A 13092-nucleotide genomic window follows, 5' to 3' on the forward strand; every position below is an offset into this window, starting at 1 on the left:
CTCCTGACGGTTTGTGGATCCAGGACCTTCTAGCACCAGAGAAGCCAGCGGACAAGACGTTTGAAGAGCTCAGTAAGTTGATCGGGGAGCACTTTAAACCGGCGAGCAGCATGCACATGGCGACACACCGGTTTTACACGCACCGGCGGCAAGAAGGGCAAAGCGTTCCAGACTTCGTGGCAGATCTCCGGCGACTGGCGAGTCTATGTAAGTTCCCAGATGCATGCAGAGCGGAGATGCTGCGAGACTTTTTTATTGAGGGCATCGGGCACGCTGGGGTTTTCAGAAAACTGATTGAGACCAAAGACTTGACCCTGAAAACGGCGGCTTTGATGGCCCAGACATTTATCTCAGGGGAGGAAGAGACCAGAATGATGTTTGACAAAAATCTTGGTTTAAATGCAGCAAATGAACAGGGAGTCAACATTGTTAATGCGGCACACAGTTCTCCAGGCAGATAGGGGCAATCGGACATGCCCGAGCATGTAGTCGAACCCAAAGGGGGAATTCAACAGAGACAATGGCTAGCTGAACGGCGATTCATGCCATCACAAGGAACAATGCAGCCAGTAACGGGGCCATCAACATCTGTCAATGGTGCGCTTAAGGACAGTTACAGAGACAGTCAGAGACGATCGACTGGTAATGGACCTCTTGTTTCCAACAACGGCTCATGTTGGCGGTATGGAGGCAAACAGACAGCCAGAGCTTGCGGGTATCAGCAATATACCTGCAGAAACTGCAACGTCAGCGGTCACTTGGCGCATATGTGCAGGAAGCCTGCAGCCAGGTTGATGTACGAGGAGCATGGGGACAATGTAAGCCCTATGAGGCCAAATGGACACTGGGGGAAATCGCTCAAAGCTGAAGTTCAGCGAGTTCATGTGGAGCCCATATATAGTTCATACACCAGGAAGCCACCGATAATGATGAAAGTGCTCCTCAATGGCATCCCAGTATCAATGGAGCTAGACACAGGGGCCAGCCAGTCCCTGATGAGTATCAAACCGTTCGACAAGTTGTGGGCGTCCAAGGCCAGGAGGCCAAAATTATTGCCAATTGACGCACAGCTACAGACATATACAAAGGAGATCATTCCGGTGCTAGGCAGCGTCACGGTAGTTGTGACCCACAAAGATTCGGACAACAGGTTGCCACTCTGGATTGTCCCGGGGGATGGTCCCGCACTGCTGGGGAGGAGTTGGCTGGCTGTCATGAACTGGAAATGGGGCGATGTCAATGCAATTTCTTCTGTGGAGCGAATGTCATGCTCACAGGTCCTGGACAAATTTGACTCACTATTTCAACCCGACATTGGCACTTTCATGGGGACCAAGGTAGTGATTCACATAAACCCGGACGCCAGGCCAGTACACCACAAGGTCAGAGCGGTGTTGTACATGATGCTGGAAAAGATCGAAGGCGAATTGGACCGCTTGCTGAGGAAAGGTATCATCTCGCCAGTTGAATTCAATGACTGGGCGAGCCCGATTGTGCCGGTGCTCAAGACGGATGGGTCGGTCAGGATATGTGGTGATTACAAGGCCACCATCAATCGAGTGTTACTCCAAGACCAATACCCACTACCAAGAGCGGAGGACCTCTTTGCGACGCTATCCGGTGGCAAACTTTTTTCAAAATTGGACCTGACCTCAGCTTACATGACCCAGGAGCTGGCGAGTGAGTCGAAGAAGCTGACCACCATCACGACAGGAAAGGGCTTTTGATAGAGCACGAAATTTGTTAAGCTCCAACAATCTGTTAACGCTATATGACCCATGTAAGAAACTTGTTTTAACGTGCGACGCGTCATCCTATGAGGTTGGGTGTATGTTGCAGCATGTTAATGCCAAAGGTCAGTTACAGCCGGTAGCTTATGCCTCCAGAAGTCTGTCCCAGGCACAACGGGACTACGGGATGGTAGAAAAGGAAGCGCTTGCATGTGTATATGCTGTTTAAAAAAAATGCACCAGTACCTGTTTGGCAGGAAATTTGAGCTGGAGACAGATCACAAACACCTAACATCCCTTTTGGCCGAAAACAAGGCCATAAATGCAAATGCAGCGGCCCGCATACAGAGGTGGGCACTCACGTTAGCCGCCTATGACTATATAATTCGGCACAGACCGGGCACTGAAAACTGTGCCGATGCACTCAGCAGGCTTCCCCTAGCCACCACCGAGAGGGCAACCGAGCATGCTGCTGAGATGGTCATGGCTGTTGAAGCTTTCGAAAGTGAAAGCCCATCAGATTAAAGTCTGGACAAATAGAGACCAGCTACTGTCTTTAGTCAAGAAATGTGTCCTGAATGGGGACTGGGCAGCCACGTACAGGGCATGCCCTGAGGAATTCAAACCATTTCACAGGCGCAAGGATGAACTCTCGATTCAGGCCGATTGCCTACTATGGGGAAACCGAGTAGTCATGCCCCAGATGGGCAGAGAGATGTTCATCAGAGAACTCCACAATGAGTACCCGGGCATTGTCGTGATGAAGGCAATTGCCAAGTCGCACGTTTGGTGGCCAGGGATAGATGCAGACCTGGAACTTTGTGTTCGCAGGTGCAACACGTGTGCCCAGCTGGGCAATGCACCCGGGGAAGCCCTCCTTAGCTCCTGGTCCTGGCCCGCCAAGCCACGGTCACGCATCCATGTGGGCTACGCAGGTCCTTTCATGGGAAAAATGTTTTTAGTTGTAGTAGACGCCTACTCCAAAGGGATCGAGTGTGACATTCTCAATTCAAGTACATCCTCTACCACGGTAGAAAGTCTACGGGCAATGTTCGCCGTCCATGGTCTACCGATGTCTTGGTCAGCGACAATTGCCCATGCTTCACAAGCACTGAATTCCAGGACTTCATGGCAGGCAATGGAATCAACCATGTCAGAATGGCACCGTTCAAGCCGGCCTCAAACGGCCAGGCAGAATGAGCAGTGCAGATAATCAAACCGGGGATGCTCCGAATCCAAGGGGGTACCCTACAAAGCCTCCTGTTGGCCAATAAATCCCGACCACACTCGCTCACAGGGGTCCCTCCCGCAGAGCTGCTAATGAAAAGGATACTCAAAACCAGGTTATCCCTTATATACCCCACCATGAAAGAAATTGTTGAGAGCAGGCACCAGTCACAATGTGACTACCATGACGGGAATGCGAGGGCGCGATGTATCGATGTCGTTGACCCTGTCTTTGTCCTCAACTACACTGCAGGGCCCAAATGGCTCGCAGGCACTTTGATTGCCAAAGAGGGGAATAGGATTCTGGTAGTTACACTTACCAATGGACAAATCTGTCGCAAACACGTGGATCAAACAAAAAGAAGGTTCAGCAACTCCACAGAAGAAGCAGAGGAAGAACACAATGTAGAGTTCACTCCTCCACAAGTGACCGAACACCGGAACCAAGCAGAGGAGAGCCCAGTCATGGTGGGCAGTCCGGACAGGCCTCAGGCACCACAAACAGCAGACACTCAGGCCAGCGCCCAACAACCGGAGCCCCAACTCGGGTGCTCTACAAGGGAGCGTAAACCACCAGAGAGACTTAACCTGTGATCCCAATAAGACTTTGGGGGGGAGGTGATGTTATGTATTCAACTGTTATGTAACCCATGTATAAATTGACCTAAGTTGTATACCGTGAGAACATGACAACCATTTATTAACATTTAGATCAACTAGTATTACTTCGTTATTACAAACCACTCATTATAACTAACCTTTCCTCTGGTCTTTATGGGAGTTCCGTTTCAGACAGCAAAGAAAGAAAGACTTGCATTTATATAGCACAGTTCGCAACTTCATGATGTCTCAAAGCGCTTTACAGCCAATGAAGTACATTTGAAGTGTAGCCACTTTTGCAATGTAGAAAACATGTCAGCCAATTCTTGCATAGCAAGCTCCCACAAACAGCAATGAACTAAACAACCAGATCATTTGTTTTTGGTGTTGTTCAGGACATCAAGGAGAACTCCACTGCTCTTTTTGAAAATAGTGCCATGGGATCTTTTACATCCACCTGAGAGGGCAGACAGGGCCTCAGGCATAGGGAAAATGCTAGAATCTATTACTAAGGACTTAGTAACAGGGCACTTAGAAAATAATAATAGCATTGGGCAGAGTCAGCACGAATTTATGAAAGGGAAGTCATGTTTGACAAATCTGTTAGAGTTTTTTGAGGTTGTAACGAGTAGACTAGATAAGGGGGAACCAGTGGATGTGGTGTATTTGGATTTTCAGAAGGCATTCGATAAGGTACCACACAAGAGGTTATTGAACAAAATTAGGGCTCATGGGATTGGGGGTAATATACTAGCATGGATTGAGGATTGGTTAATGGACAGAAAACAGAGAGTAGGAATAAACAGGTCATTTTTGGGTTAGCAGGCTGTAACTAGTGGGGTGCCGAAAGGATCAGTGCTGGGGCCTCAGCTATTCACAATCTATATCAATGATTGAATGAGGGGACCAAATGTAATATATCCAAGTTTGCTGATGATACAAAGCTAGGTGGGAATGTAAGTTGTGAGGAGGATGCAAAGAGGCTTCTAGGAGATATGGACAGGCTAAGTGAATGGGCAAGAACATGGCACATTTAATATAATGTGGAGAAATGTGAAATTATCCACTTTGGTAGGAAAAATAGAAAAGCAGAGTATTTTTTAAATGTTGAGAGATTGAGAAATGTTGGTGTTCAGAGGGACCTGGGTGTCCTTGGTACACAAATCACTGAAAGTTAACATGCAGGTACAGCAAGCAATTAAGAAAACAAATGGCATTTTGGCCTTTAATACAAGAGGATTTGAGTATAAGAGTAAAGATGTCTTACTGCAAGTAAATAGGGCCCTGGTGAGACCACACGCTGGGGCCGAATTCGGTCAAGGCCTCTGCCCGTCAAAGTGCCGCCCAAATTGCCGCCGATGGCTGCCGAGGTACCGGACGGCACTTTTGGCGGGGTTTTCATCGGCAAGGTCACTCGAAGGTCGGCGGGCGGCAAATCGACGTACACCCACCAATCTGGGCAGCAGCGGGCGGGAGCTCTCATTCTCAGCAGCAGAGGCGCTTGCCGCCCAAGTGCTGCCAAGGACGGAGTCGGGCCCACGGAGGGTCGAAGAGATAAAAATAAAAATCATCGACAAAACAAAACATCTGAGGACCTTCAGGGGACCTCATCCAGGTAAGTACCTGTAAAGAAATAATTTAAAAACATTCCACTTACCTTTTTTACAGGATCTTGACACTCACCATTCAGGACCGAGCAGCCGCCACGCACCGGTCCACCGCCGACTCCCGCCCGCACCAATCTGGCATCTCGGTGGGCGGGAGTCTACTTACGCGCATCGGCCGTCCGCTGACGTCAGCGGGCGCTTCCCGGCGGCTCTCCCCTGCCGCCTGCTCCAGGTCACGTCGAAAGTGGCACTGGGCGGTTCGAGCAGAGGAATGTCAGCGGCGGTAAGTTCACCAATTTCGGCCCCCGACAATATCGTGTACAGTTTTAGTCTCCTTACCTAAGGAAGGATGTACTTGCCATAGAGCGAGTGCAACGAAGGTTCACCAGACACTTCCTAGGGGTATTGTGTTATGAGGAGAGATTGAGCAGACTGGGCCTATATTTTCTAGAGTTTGGAAGAATGAAAAACATACAAAATTCTTATATGCCTAGACAGGATAGATGCAGGGAGGATGTTTCCTCTGGCTGGGGAATCTAGAACCAGGAGTCACAGTCTCAGAATAAGGGGTCGGTCATTTAGGACGGAGATGAGGAGAAACCTCTTCACTCAGAGGGTGATGAATCTTTGGAATTCTCGACCCCAGAGGGCTGTGTAGGTTCAGTCTTTGAGTATATTCAAGACAGAGATCGATAGATTTTTGAATATTAAGAGAATCAAGGGATATAGGGACAGTGCAGGAAAGTGGAGTTGAGGTAGAAGATCAGCTATGATCTTATTGAATGGCAGCGCAGGCTCGAGAGGCTGAATGGCCGACTCCTGCACCTAATTCTTATGTTCTTATGGTTGACAGCTTATCCAAAATACGGCACCTCCGACAGTGCTCCCTCAGTACTGGCACTGGAAGTTTCAGCCTAGAATTTGCGCTCAGATCTCTGGAGTGGGTCTTAAACCCACAAACCTTCTGACTCAGAGGTGAGAGTCCAACCACTGAGCCATGGCCATAGACAGCCAAGAAGCATAAATCTCAATAAAATTAAATCTTGATTTAAAGGGAAAATCAACAAATTTGTGTGTTCAGTGAGTGGAATAATGAGATTCACATGTATATACTTATCAAAAATTGCATGTAGGCTCCATTCTGCGGGGATACATACATTAAAGGAGAAAATAGGGAGAGTTTAAACAGGAAGTCTGGTCACTGGCACATCTTTTAAAGAGAGGGTTCTAATATTGGAACCCTCTTTCAAAAACGCTTGATGCATCGGAGGCAGGCTAACGCCAGAGACAGGTAGCCCTCCCACAACCATTCTACTGCCCATGTCACCAGCCTTCCCATCAATCATGCTTTCAAAGGTGATACCAAAACAATGTTTAAAAAAAAACTACAAGATTACACCTTAAGGACATCAATGGCAAAATGGTTCGCTGTCTTGGATGGGAGGATGGGGGGAATTCACAATTACAGGCAGGATGACTTCTGATCTAGAGCAATACATCTGTCACATAATCACAGACTGCTTGGTGATGTAAGAAGGACTGTGGTGCAGGGAAACTCTGCAGAAGCTCCAAATAGCAGTGAGGAAAATTAACGTTCATTTGTCAGCAGCCAAAGAAGGATCAGTGCCCTTATTATTAGCCAATAATATTAGTTCCGATAAGCTTGCTAGCAATGCAACTTCCCCAATGGCTCAGTGGGCACCAGTAGACGTGGTGCCTGTTGCAATACTGAGCCGCACAGATCAGGAAGGAGTCAGGTCCAATCCCCAGTCTGTGCTTTAGCTCAGCCGAAAATGGAGCCACAATGCTACCATTGGCTGCAGGAACTCTTGGGTTAGGCAGCGGGAAATAAACTGTGATCCCATTCCACAACACTCGCCGGTGAGTCTTGCTGGAATGTGCGTATGCTGCAACGCTGGGGGAAGAACAGACTCATCTGCGATGTGCCCCGTGGTTGAATAGCCTGCCGACACTCTCTGCAGAAGTAGAATGTCCAATTGGAGAAGGCACCAGATGTGCATCAGCTTTCATGGAATCATACAGCAGGACAGGAGAAAACAGTAATAGTAGAATCATCGCAGATAGTAGTCATTTGGTGTGACCGGCTGTGGGAATTATCTAATCACAATCAGATGGTAGATCGAGCTTTACTCACTCAGTATAGATGACCATCTAAGCTCGATTACATTCCTGCCTGTAAATGTCAACTTGGCTCAGTGGTTGCATTCTTGCCTTAGTCAAAAGGCCAAAGTTCAAGCTGCAATCCAGGATTTGAGCATGTAATCTAAAAGGAAAACGATGTCCCAAAGCACTTTTGAAGTGTAGTCACTGTTGTAATGTAGAACATGCAGCAGCCAATTTATACACAGCAAGCTCCCACAAACAGCAATGTGATCATGACCCAATAATCTGTTTTTTTAGTGCTGTTGGTTGAGGGATAAATATTGGCCAGAACACCAGGGAATCTCCCTTGCTCTTCTTGGAAATTTTTGCCATGGGATCATTTATGTCCACCTGAGAGAGTAGACAGGACCTTGGTTTAACATCTCATCTGAAAGACAGCAACTCTGACAAGTGTAGCACTCCCTCAATACTGGACTGAAATATCAGCCTAGATTGTGTGCTCAAGTCCCTGGAGTGGGACTTGAACCCACAACCTTCTAACTCAGAGGCAGGAGTGCTACCCACTGAGCCACAGCTGACACTTCAGGGTAGTACTGAAGGAGCACTGCACTGTCAGAGGTGCTATATTTCAGATGAGACGATATGCTGAGGCCTGTCTGCTTGCTCGGAGCATGTAAAAGATCATATGGCACGATTTGAAGAGCAAAGAGTACTTCTGATGCCCTGGCCACATTTATCCCACAATCACACCAACAAAAAAACCCAGATTATCTGATAATTCATCTCACTCCTGTTTGTGGGACCTGGCTGTAATGTTTCCCTACATAAAGTCACTGCTTCAGAGGCACTTCATTGGTTGTGAAGCAACCTCGGGCATCCTGTGCTATATAAATGCAAGTTCTTCCTTTCTTCTTTCAGTCACTCCCAGGTTTCTATTATTCTATATATAAACCACCTGAACCTCTCGATTAGATTCCAGCCTGTAACTCATTCCCAGTATCCATTATTCTATAAACCACCTGACCCCTCGATTAGATTCCAGCCTGTAACTCACTCCCGGGTATCCATTATTCTATATATAAACCACCTAAACCGCTGTAATCTCTCTGTCAAACACACGCTCTACCAATATCGCATTGAGTTTGGTCACTGAATAAAATGTAATGTTTTGTCTCTTTTCCAATCAAATCGTTAAATTTATTTAATAGATTTAATTTGGAATCTGGTAAATGATAAAGGTTAGATCTCTATCTATTGTGCATTATCTATTTATCTGTAATGCGTCCATCTATATATTGATCCATAGGGCATCCGTTATCAATAATATCCATCTGTCTAGTTTTGTTTCATTCATTTATGGTATGTGGGCATTGCTGGCAGGGCCAACATTTATTGCCCATCCCTAATTGCCCTTCAGAAGGTGGTGGTGAGCCGCCTTATATAACTGAGTGGCTTGCTAGGCCATTTCAGATGGCAAATAAGAATCAACCACATTGCTGTGGGTCTGGAGTCACATATAGGCCAGACCGCAGATTTCCTTCCCTAAAGGACATGAGTGAACTAGATGGATTTTTTTTTTACAACAATCCGATAGTTTCATTGTCACCATTACTGACACTAGCTTTTTATTCCAGATTTATTTAATTTATTTAACTTATTTAATCTATCATCCATCTATAATGTGGAGGCAATATAAACTTCTGTCATAAACGGGTGTGAAGCTCGCTAAGTGACCATGCCATCCGTCCAAAGCCAGGATCCATCTATCTACTTCTCTACAACATTTTCTACAGTGAATCGATCTCTTTGTTTATGTAGCTGTTATATATACATATTTATCTATGTGTTGGTCTATACAGTAACAATTTCAGGTAGGAGAAGACCTTCAGTCCATCTAGCCTACCTCTCCACAGTATTCTATTGGTGCATCCCTATTAACCCAGTATCCCATTTATTGACAAGAACCAGTTTTGTTCCTTCTTGAAACCCATTAAGTTTTCTTGTTCCACCAACCGTGCTGGTAATCTGTTCCATATACGTACCATCCTTTTAGTAAGAAAATTCCTCCAGCATTTCCTATTTTTTTTCATTGACCTTAATTTGTAAATATAACTGCATTTGTGCCTAAATTTTGTACATGACAGAAAAGTATACTCAGATTCAATTTGTCCAAATCTTTCATAATTTTAAACACTTCTTGTGCCCTCTCAGTCTTGTTTTTTCAAGAGAGAAGGGACTCAGGGTAGTCAATCTTTTCTCATGAGTCATTCGCTAAAGTTTTGGGATCAACCCTTTGGCTCTTCTCTGTATCCCCTCCAATAGCAAGATAGAGAGACTAAAACTGCCCACAGTACATAGGATTACACAGAAACAGGCCATTCAGCCCAACCAGTCCATACTGGCATTTATGCTCCACTCGAGCCTCCTCCCGTCTTTCCTCATCTAATTCTGTCAGCATAACCCTCTATTCCCTTTCCCTCATATACTTATCCAGCCTTCACTTAAATACATCTATACTATTTGCCTTAACCACTCACTGTGGTAGTGAGTTCCACATTCACACCACTCTCCGGGTAAAGACGTTTCTTCTGAATTCCCTGTTTGATTTATTGGTGCCTATCTTATGTTGATGGCCTCCAGTTATGCTCTTCTCCACTCTGTCTGTATCTGCTCTAACAAAATCTTTCATAATGTTAAAGACCTCTATTAGGTCACCCCTCAGCTTTCACTTTTCAAGTGAAAAGAGACCCAGCCTGTTCATCCTTTCCTGTAGTATGCCAGATGTGCTCTCATCTGGGCCAAATACAGTTTTAAAATGACCTCTCTGCATATATATAATACTGACCTCAGTAGTGGGTAAAATGATGGAATCAATTATTAAGGATGTCATAGCAGTGCATCTGGAAAATGGTGACATGATAGGTCCAAGTCAGCATGGATTTGTGAAAGGGAAATCATGCTTGACAAATCTTCTGGAATTTTTTGAGGATGTTTCCAGTAAAGTGGACAAAGGAGAACCAGTTGATGTGGTATATTTGGACTTTCAGAAGGCTTTCGACAAGGTCCCACACAAGAGATTAATGTGCAAAGTTAAAGCACATGGGATTGGGGGTAGTGTGCTGACGTGGATTGAGAACTGGTTGTCAGACAGGAAGCAAAGAGTAGGAGTAAACGGGTACTTTTCAGAATGGCAGGCAGTGACTAGTGGAGTGCCGCAAGGTTCTGTGCTGGGGCCCCAGCTGTTTACATTGTACATTAATGATTTAGACGAGGGGATTAAATGCAGTATCTCCAAATTTGCGGATGATACTAAGTTGGGTGGCAGTGTGAGCTGCGAGGAGGATGCTATTAGGCTGCAGAGTGACTTGGATAGGTTAGGTGAGTGGGCAAATGCATGGCAGATGAAGTATAATGTGGATAAATGTGAGGTTATCCACTTTGGTGGTAAAAACAGAGAGACAGACTATTATCTGAATGGTGACAGATTAGGAAAAGGGAAGGTGCAACGAGACCTGGGTGTCATGGTACATCAGTCATTGAAGGTTGGCATGCAGGTACAGCAGGCGGTTAAGAAAGCAAATGGCATGTTGGCCTTCATAGCGAGGGGATTTGAATACAGGGGCAGGGAGGTGTTGCTACAGTTGTACAGGGCCTTGGTGAGGCCACACCTGGAGTATTGTGTACAGTTTTGGTCTCCTAACTTGAGGAAGGACATTCTTGCTATTGAGGGAGTGCAGCGAAGGTTCACCAGACTGATTCCCGGGATGGCGGGACTGACCTATCAAGAAAGATTGGATCAATTGGGCTTGTATTCACTGGAGTTCAGAAGAATGAGAGGGGACCTCATAGAAACGTTTAAAATTCTGACGGGTTTAGACAGGTTAGATGCAGAAAGAATGTTCCCAATGTTGGGGAAGTCCAGAACCAGGGGTCACAGTCTGAGGATAAGGGGTAAGCCATTTAGGACCGAGATGAGGAGAAACTTCTTCACCCAGAGAGTGGTGAACCTGTGGAATTCTCTACCACAGAAAGTAGTTGAGGCCAATTCACTAAATATATTCAAAAGGGAGTTAGATGAAGTCCTTACTACTCGGGGGATCAAGGGTTATGGCGAGAAAGCAGGAAGGGGGTACTGAAGTTTCATGTTCAGCCATGAACTCATTGAATGGCGGTGCAGGCTAGAAGGGCTGAATGGCCTGCTCCTGCACCTATTTTCTATGTTTCTATGTTTCTATGTTACTCTTACTATGCATCCCAACATTCTGTTTGCTTTTATAACAACCTGGGAACATTGTGCTCTTGGTTTTCGTGACCTGTTCAGTAAAACCTCGAGAGAGAGAGAGAGAGAGAGAGAGTGAGAGTAAGATCTCTCTTGTGCTTCAATATCTCAAGTATATTTGAGCATGTGTATTCCCCACACTACAGCAGTGACTACACTTCAAAAGTATTGTCATTATTACACTCCATTGGCTGTAAAGTGCTTTGGAACATCCTGAGGTCATGAAAGGCGCTATATAATTCCACATTTTATCCTACGTAAATCAGAGCTGCCCGTGTCCTAACTCGCACCAAGTCCTGCTTACACATCACCCTGTGCTCGCTGACCTACATTGGCTTCTGGTTAAGTAACATCTCGATTTCAAAATTCCCATCCTTGTTTTCAAATCACTCGCCCCTCCCTATCTCAGTAATTTCCTCCAACCCCACAATCCCCCCGAGATGTCTACGCTCCTCTAATTCTGCCCTCTTGAGCATCCCTGATTATAATCGCTCAACCATTGGTGGCAGTGCCTTCTATTGCCTAGGCCCCAAGCTCTGAAATTCCCTGCCTAAATCTTTCCACCTCTCTACCTCTCTTTCCTCCTTCAAGACGCCCCTTAAAACCTACCTCTTTGACCAAGGGTCACCTGCGCTAATTTCTACTTATGCAGCTCGGTGTCAAATTTTTTATCTCATAATATTCCTGTGAAGCACCTTGATATTTCACTACGTTAAAGGCGCTATATAAATATAAGTTGTTGTTATAATGACATTTCTTTCCTATTGATCGGCTTTGTTGGCCTGAACCTGTGCTCCAACCTGGTGTATCTAAATATATATCTGTCCAAGTATACGTGCCCATGTATCTACCTATTTATCTATTTGTGTTGTACATCACTCTATCCCACCCATATTCGATCATCTCTCCTTATAATTTTAGTTATTTACTGCAGCATGTATATGGGAGCTGGTCACTGCCTGCTCTGGGCCATCTGTGTCTCTCTAAACTGTATTTGTTGCCAAATTCCCTTATCAAATTCCCTCCTCATTCACAAAAATACATGTAGGATGGGGAAGTATGCCAAAAATTAGACATTTACTCAATTAAATGGAGTAATGCTTTACCTTCTGTGCATTTGACAGAAAGGATCTGTTACTGTATTGAAATATTCAGTTTTCCGACACAAAATATTTCAGCAATAGATTTACGTGCTCTCTGGTGATGATAACTGGGAGGATGGTTACATTGAATGCTAAGCTTCTTCCTTTCTTTACCTTGTGTGAGATTCTCTTCCTGCACTAATCTTGGAACAGCATCCTCCCCAACGCCAAGCCTGCCCTGTCTACTACAATTCACAGGGAGCCCTGGCTTCTGGCAGTTACTAAAACTTCATAACTTCATGTTCGAAAAATGGAAAAGATGAATTGTGCTACTCGCACGTGAACTTACCGAGAGGAAACCGTGTAAATCACAAGTAAAGTTTAAAGGAATCAATTTGGGCCAATAGTGTTAATTCAAGTCCGGAGACTTTATTCAAAAATTA

General features: G+C 45.5%; 1 protein-coding gene across 1 annotated transcript in view; it reads right to left on the reverse strand.

Annotated features, from left to right (window-relative positions):
- vsx2 (visual system homeobox 2) overlaps positions 1-13092 on the reverse strand; it is a 62462-nt gene that overhangs the window by 24006 nt on the left and 25364 nt on the right. The window lies entirely within an intron of this gene.

The sequence above is a fragment of the Pristiophorus japonicus genome, chromosome 4 (genome assembly GCF_044704955.1).
Source record: "Pristiophorus japonicus isolate sPriJap1 chromosome 4, sPriJap1.hap1, whole genome shotgun sequence".
Classification (NCBI taxonomy): domain Eukaryota; kingdom Metazoa; phylum Chordata; class Chondrichthyes; family Pristiophoridae; genus Pristiophorus; species Pristiophorus japonicus.